General features: G+C 45.0%; 1 protein-coding gene across 1 annotated transcript in view; it reads right to left on the bottom strand.

Annotated features, from left to right (window-relative positions):
* LOC124554688 (Down syndrome cell adhesion molecule-like protein Dscam2) overlaps nucleotides 1-22,185 on the bottom strand; it is a 49,564-nt gene that overhangs the window by 475 nt on the left and 26,904 nt on the right. The window lies entirely within an intron of this gene.

Below are 22,185 nucleotides of genomic sequence, written 5' to 3'. Positions count from 1 at the left end.
ACTCGTATTGCTTTTAACTAAATACTGCTCACCTAATCATATTAGGCTTCATCAATAGTTTTTGTATCTTCTATTCTTTTTGTGTGCTTACTGGTTCTTGTGTGATGTGTGAGCACAAGACCGACATGACATAAATTTTAAATTAACTGCATGTCACAATTTTGAGTTTCGTGTGAAATGCCTTGTTTGTTTGTGTGCGGTACTTGACCTTGTTCAAAAAGAATGGAAGATTTAAAAACTACTGTTGGTGTATAGCATGAATAGGGGAAAGATGTTTTTTAAAACAAATAATAAATGTTTAGTTGCAAAAGACAGTTAATATCTATTCTTATCTACATAATAAACACATAATAGGATTAATAGTGTTTTTTCATTTGAAACAACAGTAACTACTACATTAAATACATATTGCAGTCCTGGTAGGGATGCTTAATGAAGAACATGCTTGACTGTACAGTTAGAAATAGTGTAGTGAAGGTGTTCTGTTTGGAAGCATTCCCAAACACAATTTTATTCCCAAGCACAATATATTAACTAGAAATGTTCTCAAAGGTGTCAGTGGGATGTATGTTCACAGTATTATCCGTTATCTACAACTAAACATCTGTATCACACTGTCTTTAGTTGCTTATGTAACCCATTGCTCAAATAAGAGAACGCAATTATGATGTCGATTGTGCAGTTCAAGTAATGTGGTTCTTCCATAAATTTACTAAAAATATATTTACTCGCCTAGCATTATACTGGCCATTTATACATATGAGAGTTGCCCAGAAAGAAATGCTCAACATTTTTCTTTCAACAATTATTTATTTCACACCATGAAAACACCATAAAAGAATGATGTTTTATCTAGACACCCTATTTTTCCGCATAATCTCCTTTCCAGTCCTATGGCATACCTCGAGTGAGACACAAGGGCATGTATGCCTTCTTGGCACAAGTCCTTGTTCTGGTCATGAAACCATTTCTTCAGTGTGCGAGGACGACACTATTCCAGTGAATGTAGATATATTTTTTCTCATGCTCAATTTGGTTGCATCATCTGTTACAATCTGCGATAAAGAGGCCTCCCCCTAAGCTCTGAAGTATTGTATCACCTCAGAACAAATGTATTAGTTTTTTTAAACTGTTCCTCTGTAAAGCAGTATGGGACCCACCATGCACGTACTCATCAAGAGCATGGATAACTGCGTCTACAGTTCCTTTGCAATGCCAACAGTCTCCCTGCTTGCTACAGTCATGAGGAGCCACTGAACCGCATTCTGATAACCTCACCTTATGTCCTCAGCAACCAACTGTACTTCTATTGAGTAGAGATGCTTGATAGGCTTCACACAAACATTTGCGACTATTCCTCACAGTTCCTTTCTCCGAAATAAGAAATTCAATAACAACACAATGCTTGTAGGGTACAACACTTAGAGATGCAATTTTGAAACCTTACTACAGCTACGCTACTTATTGGAGGAAACGGAAATTTTGCATGGGCACATGGGAAAATCGAAACAATTCATATCTATGGGTCCCACATACTTAACAATTTATTGGCCGACCGTCTGATAAACTGGCGTCTGTAAGCTTGTTGGCCGCCCGACCAATCAATTTTTTGTTGTTGTGCTGTTCATTGCATATGAACGCCTAAAAGCCGATCTGTGCACCACTTCAGCCTCACAAATTGTGCCGCATGTAGCAGCAGTATTGTGCCGATTACCTGACAAAGGATCCATGTCTTGTCACTGCGCTTACGATTACAGGAGGCAGCAAAAACATTGATGACAGTTTCTGGAGAAGTTTAAGGACTGGGGATGTTTGTGGGAAATGTCGTGCAAGTGGTAAAGCAGTGAAAATGCAAGGAATGGACTTGTTTCATTCTTAACGGATCCGTAATGGATTCACCTGTCACACAAGAAACTGTACAAGAAATATGGGTTGGTCAGGTCTGCAGAAGCTTTTGAGGGTGTTGCAGGGTATGTTGTGCTGAAGAATAATTGTTAAGAAAGAAATTTGATATGTTGCGCTATTTGTTAGTTAATTAACACTGAAGTCAGCGAATCAGACTTGTGTGCACAAATTCATGTGGCCCAAAAATACAGTTCGTGTCAGTTGTTCTCATAGCATAGATGACAGTGCACAAGACTGCTCAGCCTTTGGCTCAGGTTCTGTCCTTACTACAGACCCATGTCCAATTTATGTATCCCTCTCTCGTTTGGTTTGAGGAAAGCAAATGAAGACCATGCTTGGCAACACTGTCTTTTTTGGGCAGCACGAATGTGCATGTGCAAAGGCTTGATTGGCTAATTTCAATGCTAATTAACTCGAAAACCGTGCAACGTATCGAATTTTTACTGAAAAATTATTTCTCAACACAACCTACCGAGCAACACCCTTACAGGCTTTTCAGACAGTTCCTGACCATCATGTATATTTTTTATGAATAAAAGTCCATCCACTGTATGTATGTATGTCAGTTTTCTATCTGTTACTTATCGGAAATGAAATTATAGAAACCACAATAGAGAGATAAGATTTTATAATACTTTTTCCTACTAATAGAAAAAAAGAGCGAAATAGCGATATATGAACAGTCGATGGACTTTCTTTCATAAAATATACTTGCTTTGTTGTTGGAATTGTTTAAAAAGTCCAGCCTGTCACCATGTCTTCTGCTATGATGAGCAAAATACAGGACTTTTTTTACAGTTCTGACAGTTGCTACATGTTTTTCTTATGTACCTTTTGATGTATTTATTATATGATGTATCTTACCATTATTTGTGGCCTTTCTTCTTCTAATTTGAAATGAATTGCTTAAATTGTATAATGAATTATTCTCATGAAAAATTAGGCTGTTCTACAAGATGTGGCAAGTACTATCGACCCTGAGCTTTTTTGAGAACTGACCCAGTTCTTAACAGCCAAATACCAAAGTTGAGTTCTGCTCTAATTATGAATATTTGGCAGGGGATTTCCAGTTCGGCACTTGCCCTACGATCAAGGGAAGCCTCCCGAGAACCTTAGTTGGCACTGGGATAATGGAACTAATTGTAATGTGCCACTCAAGGCTTTGTTGGAGAAATTGATTACTTTGTATTTTGGGTTAGTTCCTTTTACCTTTGCACGATATTTGAACAGAATCCCTAGTTGTCTTCATCAAATGTTGAGTGCAGATTCAGTTGTCTGTTGTGTGGAAACTCACCAAACATTTCATTTACATCTGGGCAGTCCGTCTCGGACAAAAATGTGAAGATCTAGTGCACGTTTGATCAGTTATTTATGTGTGAAACTCGGTAATGTCGAAGAATTTCTCCACATGTGCACTGAAGTTAACTCGTGTGCATTTTTACTCTAGCTTAGAAACATCAACAGTGGGATATTTGAAGACAGTACTACAGCTGTCAACCACCTTTAAAAATGTGGTGGAGCTCTATGTCAAAACTCATTTGCACAACTATCTTACACTCTGGTTAGGGAGAAGTTCATATTCTGTACCAGCTAGTGTTCACTGTAATATGATCTTCTTCCTCACTGTAATACATTTTTCCTATTATTTGTTTTGTGAATATCACTGAACTAAAACAGCATATTCCATCATGCTACCATAACATACATTACATAGCATTTCAGAAGTGCATGAGGTACAGTAGAAAGCGCTTGCCTGTATATTATTACCAAGAAGCTTAATGAGACTGGTTGTCAACATGCACAAAGTTGGACAGACAGGGCGAAGAGTAAACCAATCGTCTACGAATTGATCTACCATCAAGAAATATCACAGTATATCGATATACCTCTCGTAGGAGGGTGAATGGCACAGTGTTTTTTGAGATTAAAAATTCCAGCAGACAGGGGTAAAATATCGATGAATAGAAAATGACGCATTTATCTGAATATAACTAACAGAGAATATTAAGAAAAAGTTATGTAATTTATCTCAAAACTGTAGGCTTCTTCCTGCTTATCTCCAACGTCCTTGTCGTAGAAGTTATGTTCCAATAGGTAAATCATAGTCCTTTTCCATTGTTGGAACTCCTGTTATTATTCTACAGCTAAATCTGTTTCTTAGCTTGGTTTTCATTTTGTTTATTGCCAGAAACACAAGCTGACGAGGGACTTACGCAAACATGCATCATCATGGCTGATAACTTGGGGGGTATGGGTGTACCATCTGACTGGTTTGACTCAGGGAGAGCATTCCAGAATCCAAACCCTAATAAGTACCAGGTGGTTATAATTAAATGTTCCCTATTTAACACGTTACAACACGGAAACTAATTACTGTACGAGTACCAAACTTGGTACCATTAATGTCAAGGCTCTGGGGAACAGAAATAATGCAGTATCAATTCAATTAAAATACTATTAGTGTGCTGCTACGGTACATCATAGTATTACGTAGGCCGGCCGGTGTGGCCGTGCGGTTCTAGGCGCTTCAGTCTGGAACCGCGTGACCGCTACGGTCGCACGTTCGAATCCTGCCTCGGGCATGGATGTGTGTGATGTCCTTAGGTTAGTTAGGTTTAAGTAGTTCTAAGTTCTAGGGGACTGGTGACCTCAGATGTTAAGTCCCATAGTACAGAGAGCCATTTGAGCCTTTTTTTTTTAAGTATTAGGTACCAGTACCATTACTACTACAGAAGGGGCTCAATATGGTGCCCATCAGTGTCCAGAAGAGTCTGAAAGTGCAGCTTGGATTCTGTACAGCGGAACGAAGCATGTCTGTAGGTATGCTGGCCACCTCTCTTGATTTTCTGCAGTTCAGATCAGCATATGTGTGAATGTTTCCCTGGTAAACCCTATCCTTCAGGTAGCCCCACAATCAGAAATCACAGGGAGTGAGATCAGGTGACCGGTCTGGCCAAGTTGTGCTGGCATAAGCACACCATGCGGCATAGAGGTCACAAGAAGAGTGATTGAGGCCAACGACAGACTCACTTGAAACGCGACGGCAACGCGCTCTCGGCCACCAGTATTTAGGATGGCTGCTGCGGACCTGAGGGCCAGTCAGTTCGAACCTGTTACACCTAGTGAGTTTCAGCGTGTCACCTAGTCAGAGCCACAGACTTAGCCTCTAGCACAGAGACAGGCAGCATATAGCAACCTTATAGTGAAGATGGCGGACTTCTACTTCAGTGGCAGTGAGGCTAAAGTGGACTATAGAGGAGACCTTGTACCACATCACATGCAAGCTTAAGTTAAGTAGTTCTTTATTTATGTTAATAAAGAACCCAGTTAGTAATTCCATGTAGTTTGCATTATAGAAAAAGGATACCGTCCATCAACCAACATCCTCTCCTTGCTTCCCATGGTACAGCTCTACAGAGACAACAAGACGACATGAAATCAGCTAACGAGGATTCCACACAAACATTTGGAGACAATTGGCTGGTAATTCAATTGTTTCCAAATGTGTTTTGGAGAAACAGGTGAACTTCACGAGCCATGTGTGATGGCGTCCCATTTTGCATGAAAACTGTTGAGTTCAATGCGTCTTTCTCCTGTAGGGCGGGTATCACATGCTGGCAAAGCATATCACAGTAACGCTGGCCAGTCACACTGCACGTCTTCGGTCCTTGAGCGCCAACTTGTTCAAAAAAGAGTGGGCCAATGCTGAATGTAGCTGTGAAGCTATCCATACAGAGGCACTTCATGTGCAGTGACAGAAGGTGAAGATCCCCACACTCGGCAATTCTGTTTGTTCATCTCATCCATCAGAGAAAAATGAGCTTCGTCTATCCATCAGATGGTCCAGGACCAGCCCTTGTCAACTTCAATCCTTGTAAGAAAGTGGGGAGCGAAGTCAACATATCATTGTGCATCCAGTGTTGCAAGCTGCTGTATGATATGGATCTTGTGTGAATACCGTTTGAGAATGGTTTGAAGCACTTTCCGTACAGCGGATCATGGGACGTTCAAATGTCATGACACAGCACGCGCACTGCCTAACGATCGGGAATTATGCACAACATTGTCTTCCATAGCAACGCCGATTTCATTAACCACCTGTGGTGCAACCTGTCGTCAGCTTGTTCCTGGACCGATGCCCAGTTCTCTAGTGCATTCGAACTTCTTGATCATGCTCTACACAGCAGGGGGAGAAAGAGGACCCTTCCATAATCCTTTCAGCTGGCGACATTCTCGAAGTGCAGCTGCAGCATTAATGTTGTTTTGATCATAGAGTGTCACCAATAATGACCTGCTCCTTTTGTCCAAGCTCATGTTGGCACATCAACAAGTGAACTGTGACTTATCAGGTGTGTGAGGCTATGAATCACAATTACTGATCACGGCACATGGTGGCCATAGTTGGAACTTGATGGTGGCGCTGTGATGCACGGAAATCATGCACCTGATACTCTGGACATTAGTGATACCAAGTTTGGTACTTGTACGATAATATATATATTATATATGTGTATATTGTGTCACTCTCCAGCAGTGTGTAGTTTGCCACAAGACCTATAAAATGTTTTCAGGGCATGATATTGCACAAGAAGTCTAGAGCGAGAGAGAGAGAGATTGGTTGGTTGGTTGGATTAAAAGAGGGGGGAAAGGGACCAAACTATGAGGTCATCAAACCCTTGTTCTGAATAAAACAATGCCACAAGTGTGAGAATAAAACAAACGAGACTGACAACTCAGAACGGAATGAAAGGAAAATCACAACAACGATGAAGAGCAACAAACATGTAAATGGACAATAGGGGACAAGAAAACCACATAAACGCAAGAAACGGGATGAAGAGATTAAAACAACAAAGCAGATTACCATGAGAATAAAAAAAGGAGAGGCCAGCCACTCTGCAACACATTAAAACCTCCACCCTAGAAGCACTAGGGTGGAGGACACAGAGTGACAAAGAACAGATGCTAAAACTTAGATCAAATTATATAGCCGACCCTCACGAATAAAACCTAAAACTAAATCAGCCTATGAGGTGTTGTCAGATAAAATTAGCGGCAATGAGTCCAGTAACCCAAGATTTCGTCGCTGGGCAGTCAAAGTGGGACAGTGCACCAGCATATGGGCCACTGTCAACCAGGTGCCACACCGACACTCAGGTGGGTCTTCACGGTGCAGGAGGTAACTGTGGGTCGCCCAAGCATGGCCAATACAGAGCCGGCAGAGGGCAAATGATTCCCTGCGAGAGGCCCGCATGGAAGTCTTCCACACATCCTTAGTCTCCTTAATGACATGCCGTTTGTTGTGTGCTGATATGCCATTCTGTCTCCCAAAGCCGAAAAACCCTATGGCGTAAGTCAGAACGCAGGTCAGGTTCAGAGATGCCCATCTCCAGAAGCGGTTTCCACGTAGCCTGTTTGGTCAGTCTGTCAGTAAGTTCGTTGCCTGGGATGCCGATGTGTCCTGGGGTTCAGAAAAACACCACTGAAAGACGGGACTGGTCTAGGGCATAGATGGACTCCTCGATGGACGGTAGCAAAGGATGGCGAGGGTAGCACTGGTCGATAGCTTGTAGGCTGCTCAAGGAGTCAGTGCACAGAAGAAACGATTCCCCAGGGCATGAAAGGATATACTGAAGTGCACGAGAGATGGCCACCAGCTCTCCAGTGAATACACTGCATCCATCAGGCAAGGAATGCTGTTCAAAATGGCCTCTGTGGACGTAGGCGAAGCCAACATGACCATCAGCCATCGAGCCGTGTGTGTAAACCACTTCAGAGCCCCCGAACACGTCAAGAATCGAGAGGAAGTGACAGCGGAGAGCGACAGGAGTAACTGAATCCTTAAGGTCATGAGAAAGGTCCAGACGAATCTGCGGCCTAGGTGTACACCATGGAGATGTATGCAGACAGAACTCGATTGGAGGTGGTAAAGGGAAGGACTCCAATTCAGACAAAAGGGATTGTATCCAAACCGCAATCGTTAGCCCTGAACTGGGCCGCCGATGCGGGAGATGAACTACCGCAGGTGGAAAAAGGAGACGGTAATTTGGATGCTCAGGAGAACTACAAATGTGTGAAACGTAACTGTAGAGCGGTTGTGCACGTCGGCTCCACAGTGGAGGGACTCCAGCCTCCACCAGGACACTGGTCACCGGACTCGTTATAAAGGTTCCTGTCGCTAGGCGAGCGCCACAGTGGTGTACTGGGTCAAGTACACGCAACGCTGAGGGAGCCGCCGAACCATAAACCAGAATCCCATAGTCAAGGCGGGATTGAACAAGGGCCTTGTAGAGCTGCCGCAGAGTAGAGCGATCTGCACCCCAGTTGGTGTCGCTCAGGCACTGGAGGGCATTGAGGTACTGCCAGCACTTCCGATTAAGCTGACGAAGGTGAGGTAGCCAAGTCAATCGGGCTTCGAAAACCAGTCCTAAGAATCGTTATGTCTCCACTACATTGAGTGGATCGTCATGAAGGTAAAATTCTGGTTCTGGATGAATGGTACAACGCCGTCAGAAGTGCATGGCACACGACTTAGTGGCCGAAAACTGGAAGCCGTGGGCTAGAGCCCATGACTTCCCCTTGTGCATGGCTCCCTGTAGGCGCCGCTCAGCAACACCAGTACTCGTGGAGCAGTGCGAAATGCAGAAGTAGTCTACATACAGAGAGGGTGAGACGGACGGCCCTACAGCTGCTGCTAGAACGTTAATGTACACTAACATATATTCAATACAGAGCCCTGTATGCCCTGTATGCCTGGATATTGGGGGAACTATGGGAGGAATCAACTTTGATACAGAAAGTATGGAGCGACGGAAATTCTAGATAAAAATCGGGAGCGGGCCTCCTAGACCCCACCCATATAATCTTGCAAGGATATGGTGTCGCCATGTGGTGTCATATGCCTTGTGTGGATCAAAAAAGACGGCAAGAAGGTCTTGGCGTCTGGAAAAGGCTGTTCGGATGGCAGAATTGAAGGAAAAAAGATTATCATTGGTAGAACACCCATGGGGGAAGCCACCCTGACATGGAGTCAGTAGGCCACGTGACTCCAGGACCCAACCCAACAGCTGATACACCATACATTCCAGCAGCTTACAAAGAACGGTGGTGAGGCTGATGGGCCGATAGCTATCCACATCAAGCGGATTTTTACGGGGTTTGAGCACCGGAACGATGGTACTCTCCCGCCATTGTGATGGAAAGACGCTATCGCACCAGATAAGGTTGAAGATGACGAGGAGAAAGCACTTGTAGTCAGACTAGAGATGTTTAATCATCTGACTGTGGATCCGATCTGGCCCAGGAGCTGTGTCGGGGCAAAGTGCAAGTGCGCTGAGGAGCTCCAACTCCGTAAATGGGGCGTTATAGGGTTCACTGTGGCATGTAGTGAACGAGAGGACTTTGCTTTCCATCCGCCGTTTGAGGGTGCGGAAGGCTGGGGGGGGGGGGGGGTAGTTCTCCAACACATAGGCTCGAGCATAGTGCTCAGGAAAGTGCTCAGCAATCGAGTTTGTATCGGTACATAGCACGCCATTGATGTTAACGCCAGGGACACCTGTTGGGGACTGGTACCCAAACAGACGTCTGATCGTTTTCCAGACTTGGGAAGGTGACGTATGGCACCCAATGTTCGAGACGTACGTCTCTCAACACTCCTGTTTGCGTCGTTTTATAAGGTGGCGTACACGGCCATGGAGCCACTTAATGGCTATCAGATGCTCTATGGAAGGGTGCCACTTATGTCGCTGTAGAGCAAGCCGACGCTCTGTAATTGCCTCAGCGACTTCCAGCGACCACCAAGGGACTGTCTTTCACGAGGGGCACCCTAAAGGGCGAGGTAGTGGTAGTCACCTGCACAACCATCACATCGATGTTACCATGTGGGGCAGAGTCAACAGTGACATCAGAGGTGAAAGTTTCCCATTCCACTTTGTTTGAAGCCCATCTGGGCAGGCGCCTGTGGGCCTGACGCCGGGGCAGTGACAGGAAGATGAGGATGTGGTCACTACCACACAGATCGTTATGTGCTCTCCAGTGGACAGATGGGAGAAGTCCTGGGCTGTAAATTGATAAATCAATGGCCAAGTAACTACCTCCAGAAACACTGAAACGTGTGGCGGCCCCAGTATTTAAGAGGCAGAGGTCGAACTGAGACAGTAAATTTTCGACATCTCTGCTTCAGCCAGTAAGCATGGTGTCACCCCACAAGGGGTTATGAGCGTTAAAATCTCCCAAAAGTAGGAAAGGTTTAGGGAGTAGATCAATTAGTGCAGCTAATACATTCAGGGGTACTGCACCATCTGGAGGAAGATGTATATTGCAGAGAGTAATTTCCTGTGTAGTCCATATTCTGACAGCCACAGCTTCAAGAGGAATTTGAAGGGGGTACAGTTTCACTACAGACTGAGTTTAGAACATAAACGCAAACTCCAACTAACACTCGATTATAGTTGCTATGGTTCCTGTAATATCCCTTGTAGCCACCAAGGGAAGGGGTCCACATGGCCAGGAATAAGGTTTCCTGGAAGGCAATGCAAAAAGCAGGTGTAAAGCTTAACAGTTGCCGTAGCTCAACCAGGCAGAGGTAAAAACCGCCGCTATTCCACTGGAGGATGACATCATCGTGAGACTGGGAAGACATGGAGCACTCAATGAGGCAGTTTACGCCTCAGGGTCACCTGCTGGCACTGACGTTTTGCCTGAGCAGTATACTCCCATTGTGTCTGAGGAGGGTCCGGCGAGATCTAGGTCGTCAGCGGACGCCAGAATCTCCACCCCATCCTCAGACGCAGAACTCTTAGGTAGTGGTGGCGTGGGTGCCATCGGAAGTTTCTTGTTCTTGGGGGTCTTATTTTTAGATTTCTCGCGCTGTTCCTTGGGTTTTCTTGGCTGGGAGGACTTCACTGAATCAGTCTCTAGGACTGAGAATGAGCGTGAAGCCCTATGACGAGCTGCTCTTGGGTTCTTCAGCCACTGGAAGGTGTCATCTTTCCCACTAACAGAAACCTTGTAAGGGGGTGACCCAAGGGACCCCTTCCTAGCGAGAGGGGTCGAAGAAGCCTTACGCTTCTGTGGCTCAGATGTGGGGACTGAAATCCCTGATGGTTGGGGGGTGTTGCTCACGAAGTAGGTGGTGTGGGAGCAACAGGGAGGGAAGTGCCCTGTACCATCAACGGGGCAGGTGTAGTCTCCCGGTTCTGAGAGGCGATAGGAATTCGAGGAACTGGTGGGGCGACAACTGTTCTCGTAGCGGCGCCGTATAAGGAGGTCATAGCCACAGGATATAGGCCCTCAGATTTCCTCTTAGCCTCAGTGTAGGTCAGTCGGTCCAGGGTCTTATATTCCCCTGTTTCTGTAAAATCCTGCAGTCTGGCGAGCAAGGTGAATGATGCTCTCCGCAGTTGACACAGATGGTAGGTGGGGCGCATGGAGTATTGGGATGTGATGGACGTCCACAATCTCGGCAGGTGGGGCTGGAAGTACAATGGGAAGACATATGGCCAAACTTCCAGCACTTAAAGCACCGTGTTGGGGGAGGGACATATGGCTTGCCGTCACAGCTGTAGACCATCACCTGGACCTTCTCGGGCAATGTGTCATCCTTGAAGGCCAAGATGAAGGCACCGGTGGCAACCTGGTTACCCCTCAGACCCCGATGGAAGCGCTGGACGAAATGAGCACTTCGCCGCTCTAAATTGGCGCGCGGTTCGTTGTCAGACTGCAAAAGAAGGTCCTTGTGGAATATAACACCCTGGAACATATTTAAGCTCTTATGGGGCGTGATGGTAACAGAAAGATCCCCCAACTTGCCACAAGCGAGTAATGCCCATGACTGGGCAGAGGATGCTGTTTTTATCAAAACTGATGCAGAGCGCATTTTGGAAAAGCCCTCCACCTCCCCAAACTTGTCCTCCAAATGCTCCACAGAAAACTGAGGCTTCATGGACATGAATGATTCTGCATCAACTCTTGTACATGCGAGGTACCGGGGCGGATAAGCTTCACTGCCTTCCTTAGCCTGGCATTCCTCCCATGGTGTTTCCAGGGAGGGGAACGATTTGGGGTCATATTTCTTAGCATTGTAGTTAGATATTGCTCACTTAGAGACTGCTGGCGGTGGACCACCAGCAAGAGATGAGGCACTACGCTTCATGGCATATCATCCAGCCTGATGCCACCCACTCCGACCAGGGAGCCTCCCCACGGGCGCTACCCAGCCACAGCAAAGGCCACCTAGCTGGATGGCCATTGCCAGGGGTCCTGATGATCGAGGGTGACGGGCATCCACTCCTTGTCATAGATGGGGAGCGATCCCTGTGTTGTCAGGGCGCTACAACCAACAGGGTACATGGCAGCCCCACCACAATGGACTGGCTACCATGCTAGATAAGAGGTGGAAAGAAGTCCATGGTCATCGTCGGCACAGAAAGTCAAATTGCACAGCGCATGGTGGAAAACGCATCAAGGAAGGTGTCCTCACCCAAGAGATGGAGAATAAGTGGGACTGCAATACGAGGACGAGAAAGTGAGCTAAAGATTTCAATGCACGATGGACACAATGCACCATGAAAGGTGCCCTTCCCCAGTTGGCTCGCACTTCGGGAAAATTTAGAAAAATTGAGGTCAAACTCGGCAGTGTTCCATCACATAAACGCCGAAACGTGTGAGACTCCTTTTAGTCGCTTTTTACGACAGGCAGGAATACCTCTGGTCTATTGTTAACGCCGCCTCGCAGGGGGTAGAGAGAGAGAGAGAGAGAGAGAGAGAGAGAGAGAGAGAGAGAGAGAGATATGAAGTAATTTGCGTCGTTTCACTTTTACAGAGTCCTGAAACTCAATCACCGAGGCACTTCAAGCTGCACTGCAAATATGTAGGACATTCCTCGCTATGAATTCCATATCGATAGGAAGAGATATAAATGGCATCTGCATTTCATCGAAAATAGCTCTGGACTATCTTGCCTAAGGAATGTGGACAAGGAATGACCTAACATAGCTTATTACCTGCTCACTGTGAAACGTATTATATTCTATTTTGTAAGGCATCACATGATGTACTGTCTCACTAGTAGCACCAGTAAGTGAAACCAGTCCTACAAAAGCATCTTTTGTTCTGCTGCAATGTACATGTTTTGTGGTCTGCGGATCGAGATATGCGGCATATATGAGTTTCGATAAATCTTTATACATAAAAATTCAGTCTGCAGATATTTATGCCCACAAAATTCGAAAAGTTATCGGATGACTGCTTTGAATTTTTGACACAAGGTTGTATGTGAATCGGCACTTGTTTTTATACTATGTATTTTTAAATATATGTCATATACACAAAAAATGTAATATATAGTATATACAGGGGAGACATTCTTACCACAATTCTCAAGAAGTTCTTGACAGATTTACTTTAAATTTCTACTCGATAGAACATGCCACGCGCCGTACCATGTTCTGTGTCACATGTTCACGTTAGCCAGGCTGTGTCTGTACATTGTGAAAGGCAGCATGAATTCGCTGCTCCAGAGTCTCCACATCTGGAAAGGTCTCTGCATACACGATACTTTTGAGATGGCCCCATAACCAGAAATTGCACGGGTTGAGATCTGGTGAATTAGCAGGCCATGCAGCTGGACCCTCTTGCTGATCTAACAGCCATGGAAGACACGACTAACATGTGTCCGTACATTAACAGCGAAGTGCGCTGAAGCACCATCATGTAGCAGCCACATAACCTTTTGAATTATCAATTCGATTTCTTCCAGCAGGGGAGGCAAATTTACCTCCAAGAAGCACCAATAGTTCTGGCTTCTTAAGCGACATGGAACTAAGACTGGTCCCAAATATGGTCACCAATTATCCCAGCCCACACATTCCAGCTGATTGATGCTGATGATTCACTGTCACCAAACCAGGGGGGTTCTGCATACTGACCCACAGATGTCTTATGAAAGTTGAAGATACCACCCCGCATAATGGTGGCCTCATCTGTGAATAGGATGGATGACACAAATCCGGGAATCACGGGTTTCTGGTGAAGAAACCAGTGACAAAACTGCTCCCGATGTGGAAAGTCTGTCACTAGTAAGCCCTGCGCACATTGTAAGTGATAAGGGTAGTAATAACTGCCATGGAGAATGTTCCATATGGTCCTATGGGTTACCCTGTACTGGCAGGCCAACTGCCTGGTACTGACACAGTGGACGCCTTCCACAGTGTTAATCACATTTCCTTGAAGTCTGGTGTCCGAACCTTTCTTGTATATCCTTATGGTTTCCTGCTTTCTGAAATGACACTGTCTCAAACAAACGGAGATACATTTAATGCTGTGGTTGTTGTCGCTAGGGATAGGTATCCTGTCACAACCTTGCTGCCTGCCACCCATTGCCATCTGCCTTTCTGTAAGTAAACACCACGTTGGCAAGCTCTCGATTCGAATACGGAACCATTGAGTACAATGCTGTATCACATACACTACATGGTGAGTCGGCAAGCTAAGTGAGTCGGACCCAACATTACCAATTACTATGGCAGGACAGGGTGCTAGGGCATAATGTAGAGGAACCATACCACCCTCTTGGAGGAAAACATGCATACTGTAACTGTGGCTGCATGGTACAGCGTATATTACACCACAGTGTCTGTAACAAAGTATGACTGAATAAATGGTCTCGAGCATGGAAACCATGCATTTCCAGACATAAGTTCGTTAGACTATTTTTGGTCTGTATCCGTTCATCAATCATTCCCTAGAGCTTGTACACGGTGGAAAAGAATACCTCTCTCTCTCTCTCTCTCTCTCTCTCTCTCTCTCTCTCTCTCTCTCTCTGTGTGTGTGTGTGTGTGTGTGTGTGTAGGGAGACATTGTTAACAAATACGTGACTGAGGTGCTTCAAATTTTTACATGTTACTCTAATAAATGTTTGGACGAATGTAGGACGTACACTATGTGATCAAAAGTATCCGGACACTTGGCTGAAAATGACTTACGAGTATGTGGTATCCTCCATCAGTAATGTTGGAATTCACTATGGTGCTGGTCCGCCCTTAGCCTTGGTGACAGCTTCCACTCTTGCAGGCATACAGTCGATCAGGTGCTGGAAGGTTTCTTGGGGAATGGCAGCCTATTCTCACGGAGTGCTGCGCTAAGGAGAGGTATCGATGTCGGTCGGTAAGGCCTGGCACGAAGTCGGCGTTCCAAAACATCCCAAAGGTGTTCAATAGGATTCTGGTCAGGGCTCCGTGCAGGCCAGTCCATTACAGGTATGTTATTGTCGTGTAATCACTCCGTCATAGCCTGTGTATTATGAACATGTGCTCGATCGTGTTGAAAGATGCAATCACCATCCTCGAATTGCTCTTCAACAGTGGGAAGCAAGAAGGTGCTTAAAACATCAATGTAAGCCTGTGCTGTGATAGTGCCACGCAAAACAACTAGGGGTGCAAGCCCTTTCATGAAAAATACGACCACACTATAACACCACCGTCTCCAAATTTTACTGTTGGCGCTACACACACTGGCGGATGATGATAATTGGGCATTCGCCATATCCACACCCTGCCATGGGATCGCCACATTGTGTACCGCAATTCGTCACTCCACACAACGTTTCTGCACTGTCGAATTGTCTAATTTTTACACTCCTTACACCAAGTGAGGCGTCGTTTGGCATTTACCGGCGTGATGTGTGGCTAATGAGCAGCCGCTTGACCATGAAATCCAATGGAGTTTGAAATCCTGTGTGATGGTATGGATAGAGGTCTGCTTATTACACATTACGACCCTCTTCAACTGTCGGCGGTCTCTGTCAGTCAACAGACGAGGTAGGCCTGTACGCATTTGTGCTGTACGTGCCCCTGTATGTTTTCACTTCACTATCACATAGGAAACAATGGACCTAGGAATGTTTAGGAGTGTGGAAATCTCGCGTACAGAAATATGACACAAGTGAAACCCAATGCCCTGACCATATTCAAAGTCCATGAGTTCCGCTGAGCGCCCCATTCTGCTCTCTCACGATGTGTAATGGCTATTGAGGTCGCTAATATGGAGTATCTGGGAGTAGGTGGCAGCATAATGCACCTAATATGAAAAACGTATGTTTTTGGTGGTGTCCGGATACTTTTGATCATATAGTGTACATTTTTAAGTATACTCAAGATATAAATAGATATATGTATATGATGTGTAGTAGTGAAAAGTTAGCAATAATATCAGGAAGATGTTGACCGATTTACTTAAGATTCTAAATGATATTATATTAAACATTCAGATGAATGTAGAATAAAATGAACATATATTCTGTCAAAACTGACGTATATTCTTTCCCACTATACAGAGCATTCATTTTAACTGAAGACACTGAAATATCTCAAAAACTACACATCACAAAAAATGTTACAATTCTAATTTTTTTGTGTGAGAGGGGGACATCAAATAATACCAAATTCAACCCGCCCTCCAATGCGTGGACGGTGGGAGCCAACTTTGAAATCTTCAATGGGAACCCTCGCTTTTTATTGCATATTATAATTCTACAACAAAACCTTAATACATTTTGTTGGAAACATTTTCTTCGTTCGCCACAGATGGTGCTTTAATCAGAGGAATATTCAATGGCACATGTGGTCCACCTCATGCTGCCAGGGTAGGACAGGCCAGTATTTCATAACTTCTAATTGGGAACCACATTCGCAATATTGTATTCCTCCAATGTACCGAACAGGGGAATGCTCGACACACCATTGTGGCTGTAACTTGAGGCGATCGGTACTCTACTTTTCCAATTAGAGTAAGTGTTGGAATGTAGTACCACCATAACTTCGATACACTTAGTGATCCGCTTTTCAAATGACCGAACACATGACAGAAACATATCTGCAGGAATGTCAGCACAGGTGTTTCTGATGCGGTCGACCATGTCTTCATGGCCTATTGGCACTTGCTGGTATACCTTATCTTCTAAATATCCCCACGGAAAGAAATTAGTGATGTCAAATCCGGCGACCTAGACGGCTAATTAATAGAGCCAACTCTGCTGATCCACCGACAAGTGTAAACACAGTCTAATGTCTCCTGTGCTTCAATTGTCAAATGCACTGGGCTGAAACCACATATGTTGTCGAATTTCTAGGGCAACATCCTGCAGTAGGACCCGCAGTTCCTGTTCCAAAATGTGTGATATTTGCGTCCATTCAACGCGCCATCGATAAAATACGGACCAATGAGTTTGTTCACCATGATGCCACACTACATGTTAACTGACCGAGGACACTGATGGTCAAGTTTCTGTAACCAGTGGGGATTGTCTACACTCCAGTAATGTATGTTATGCCGGTTAACACTACCATGGTTTGTGAATGTAGACTCGTCGGAAAATAGTACCTCAGCAAAGAACTTGAGGGTCATTTCCACTTGTTGGCGTGCCCATTCACAAAACCCCACCCTGCTATTGAAATCGGTGCCATGAAGTTCTTCATGCAGTGACACATTGCATGGGTGATACTCATGACGATGCAGTATTGCGACGGAATAGCGGTGTAACTGCCAGACACTTATCCGTGGGTTGTGGCGCACTGCCAGTGGTACAGCTATTTCATTAGCTTCTTCAGTAACACGTTTTTTTTTTTTTTCTTTTACCAGTCTGTACGCTGCCATCAGACATAAAGGTGTTCATAACCTTGTAAAAGAACGAATAAGAGCGAGCTTTCTGGTAGATGCTCGGTGTACACGGCAACGGCAGCCTCAGCATTTCTCATACATTTTCCATAAGTCGGAATCATTACAGTTTTTCCTGTGTGGTGGCCACATATGTTCTCGAAATGATAGGTGTGCAGGCAATAAACACTGTACAAGAACTGTAATGTCTAGATCCGCCATCTGTTCTATGTCTGGATGGTAGGTGAGCTCCAGTTGCAATGTACTACAAGTTATGATACGTAATAGTTCGCTACACACCCACGGTGGCACACCGAGTAGCCCCGGTTCGATATGCCGGAGGAATAGAATGTTGCACCCGGGGTTTCCAATTGGAAGTTATGAAATACTGGCTAGTCATACCCTCGTAGCATAGAGGTGGGGTTCCACATGTCATTGAGTAGCATGTCATAAATTACGATTGTGTACACGTTCATATTCCTCCAATTACAGCATCATCTGTGACGAAACGAAGAAAATCCTTCGGACAAAAGGTATGTAGATTTTGCCGTAGAATCGAAATCTGGAATAAAATATGGGGGTTCTCATTAAGGATTTCAAAGTTGCCCCCCACTACCCACACAAGGGGTGGAGTGGTGCGTTGAGTGTGCTATCGTTGGATGTCGTCCTCTGAAAAAAAAATGGAATTATTAGTTTTTTGATCTGATGTGTAGTTTGAGATATTTCAAAGACTCCAGTTAAAATGAACACCCTGCATATATTTTCCAATATAGTTTCTATACACAACACTGTACTGTTTCGTTTTCTTCCTCCCAGACAGTTTTCACAGAGAACTGGAAAATTGTATTTCTGGTTTATCGGCTTATGATTAGAATACTACTGATTAATCTGAATTCACAGTAACAATAAAGAGGGCTCAATGTGAGAGGGGGAGAGGAGATTGATAAAGCGGTGGAAGGAAATGGACAGAGTGAGGGAAGGAGTTTTCACAGAGAGCAGGAAAACTGTATTTCTGGTTTATCGGCTTACGATTAGAATAATACTGAGTAATCTGGATTCACAGTAACAATAAAGAGGACTCAATGTGAGAGGAGGGAGAGGAGATTGGTAAAGCGGTGGAAGGAAATGGACAGAGTGCAGGAAGAAGGAGACGGACAGAGTGGGCAGCGGTTGTTGGAGAGAGAGGAGGGAGAAGAACAATGACAGACATGGGGAGGAGATGATGGGCTGAAAGAGGTGGAAGGAGGAGAAGATAGGGAAACAGAGGGGAGGAGGAGATTCGATAGAGACAGGGGGCGGGGGTAGAAGGAGATTAGAACGTATACCCAATTCTCAGACATATTAGAAATGTGTGCTTTTTCTTTTCTTCCTTTCAATTTAGCCGGCCAGGGTGACCGAACGGTTCTAGGCGCTACAGTCTGGAACCGCGCGCCGCTACGGTCGCAGGTTCGAATTCTGCCTCGGGCATAGGTGTGCGTGATGTCCTTAGGTTAGGTAGGTTTAGGTAGTTCTAAGTTCTAGGGGACTGATGACCTTAGAAGTTAAGTCCCTTAGTGCTCAGAGCCATTTGAACCATTTTTTACCATTTACTCAAACTGACACTCAGCAATGGCAGCGCATGGCTGGGTACAGGCAGCAGCTATCACCTGACATACATTTATTGAGTGTCAAGTTAAATGTTTATCTTTTCACGAAATATATTTATTAAATTTCACGCATTTTTTTCTGTGTTTCAATTATTTGTAAGGGTAAATTGACTCAGTCTGTAGCGCAATAGTTGCTCACTAAACAGCCAGCTACATAGCTCATTAATGCATCAGCATCCATTCATGATACATCAGGAGGGTAGCAAGTTGCATATCTAGGATTCAGTCTGCTTTTATAGTTTATTTCTTCATTTAGTCTTGCTAGGATGGTTAGGATGTGTGCATGCTGTGTGCAGACGCAGGAGGAGGTGGCCACAGTTCGCGAACAGCTGAATGCATTTTTGGCTACAGTCAGTCACCTTCAGGCTGTTGCCTCAGAGTGTCGTGGTGGCTGAGAAACTGGCGCATCGCATGGCACACCTCTGGTGTCGCTTGTGTTGCCCACAGGCTCTGCTTCCGAGGCACCTCCTAGTGTACCCGACATGGTGGATCCACCCTCACAGCAGGGTGAGTGGTGAGTGATAATGCGTTCGCGTCGCTCAAGTAAGAGGGTCAATGTGGATACTGGCTGCCTGGCCTCGCCCATTCACCCTGTGAGTGGACAAGTGGCCACTCCTTCAGCAGGGTCGGAGTAGGCACACGAGGCGAAGAATTTACTGGTTATTGGGAGCTTCAGTGCTAGGCGTATTATGGAGTTCCTTAGGTAGATAACATTCAGGGTTGGAAAGAAAGCCAATGTGCACTCGGTATGTCTGCTGGGGGCCTCATACGAGATGTGGAGGCAGCCTTCCCTGTGGCTGTTGAGCATGCAGGATGTAGTCATCTGCAAGTTGTGGTTCACGCCGGCACCACCGACGCCTGTTGTATGGGTTCTCAGGCTATCCTCAGTTCATACGGCAGCTGGCAGAGGAGATGAAGACTGCTGGTCTGACGCATTGGGTGTAAGCAGAGCTCGCAATTTGCAGCACTGTTCCCAGAGTTGATTGGAGCCCAATGGAGTGTCTCAACCAAAAGCTTCGTCGACTCTGTTACGGTCTTGGCTGCTGGTTTCTAGACCTGCGTTATCGTGTGGGGATCTGTAGGACTTCCCTTGGTAGGTCATGGCTGCACTACACGAAGGAAGCAGCTATTCGGATAGCAGAGTACTTGTGGAGTGCACATGAGGGTTTTTTAGGCTAGACGGTAGTTTGAGGTTCGGCGACGAACCCTTGCCTGTCAGTAAGCAGCAAGAGAAGTCAGACCACGTTCAGAGGTAAGACACTTCGACTGTCATAATTTTATCAGTCAACGGTCGAAGTATTTGTAACAAAGTTTCCGAATTTATTACCCTCCAAGAAAGTTCTCGCATTCAAATCATTAGTCGGACTGAGAGATGGAAATCCGAAGTGTAAATCTCTGAGATATTTAGTGAGTCATGGAGTGTATATCGGAAAGACAGATTAGAGGATACGGGAGGAGGAGTGTTCACTACAGTTGACAAAAATATTGTCTCTATTGAGATCGAAGTTGAATCTGACAGTGAAGTTATCTGGTAACGTATAACAAGTGGAGATGAAACAAAGTTAACCAACCACACAATTCCCCTGTGACCGTTCCAGAGTCATTCAAAGAAAGTCTGCAGTCAGTAGCGCGTAAATACCAAGATTATGCAGCACTAGTTGGAGGCGATTTTAATCTACCAAGCACAGACTGGAATGACTATGGGTTCAGTAGGGAGGGGAGGGGGCGCAACAGACCGCCAGTAGTGCGAAATACTTTTGAACACCTGTTCTGAAAACTGCCTTAAACAGCTAGCTCGGCAGCCCACAAGCAATGGAAATATGTTAGACCTTGTAGCTACGAATAGGCCAGACCTTATCGACAGTGTCAGTATAGAAATGGGGATTAGCGATCATGATGTCATTATAGCAATTATGGTTACAACAGTTAATAAAATAGTCAAGAAGGGTAGGAGAGTGTATGTGCTCGATAGAGGACATAAGCAGTTGTTAGCAACTCACTTGGACAGTGGACTGACATCACATAGTTCCAGTAAGATGGACACTAAGGAATTAGAGCAAAATTTATGCAGATTGTAAATCATGGTCTGGGCAGGCATGTGCCTAGTAAGTGGATAAGGGATGGAAAATACCCACCATGGTTAAATAACAAAATTCATAAGATGCTGAGGAAACAGAGGCTGTTGCACTCATGGTTCAAAAGAGAACGCACAAGTAACGACAAGTAAAGGTTAATAGAGCTTTGTGTGTCTATGAAATGATCTATGCGTGATGCGTACAACGACTACCACCGTCATACCTTAGCAAAAGATCTGCAGAGAACCCGAGAAAATTCTAGTCACATGTAAAATCACTAAGCAGGTCTAAGGCTTCCATTCAGTCCCTTGTTGACCCGTCTGGTGTGGCAGTTGAAGACAGCAAAATAAAAGCCGAAGTTTTGAATTTCATGTTCAAGAAATCGTTTGCATGGGAGAATCGTACAAACATACTGACATTTGACCATAAGACAGACTCCCGAATGGATGAATCTCTTGCCCAGCACAAAGTTCCAAGAGACTGGAAAAAAAGCACAGCTGACTCCAAATATAAGAAGGTAAAAGAACATACCCACAAAATTACAGACCAATATCCCTAACTTCAGTTTGCTGCAGAATCCTTCAACATATTCTCAGTTCGAATATAATGAACCTCCTCGAGACTGAGAGGCTTATGTCCACGAATCAGCATGGTTTTAGGAAACATCGCTCGTGCGAAACTCAGCTTGCCCTTTTCTCACATGATATACTGCGAACTATGGATGAAAGGCAACAGGCTGGCATCTGCCATGCTGCCGCATTGCAGACTGTTAACGAAGGGACGAGCATAAGGTGTAAGTTCACAGACATGTGAGTGGCTCGAAGACTTCTTAAGGAATAGCACCCAGTATGTCGTCCTCGATGGCGAGTGTTCATCAGAGACAAGGGTATCATCAGGAGTGCCCCAGA

Source organism: Schistocerca americana, chromosome X (assembly GCF_021461395.2).
Source record: "Schistocerca americana isolate TAMUIC-IGC-003095 chromosome X, iqSchAmer2.1, whole genome shotgun sequence".
Taxonomy (NCBI): domain Eukaryota; kingdom Metazoa; phylum Arthropoda; class Insecta; order Orthoptera; family Acrididae; genus Schistocerca; species Schistocerca americana.
The sequence above is the reverse complement of the archived record's forward strand: the minus strand, read 5'-3'. Positions and strand labels throughout refer to the sequence as shown.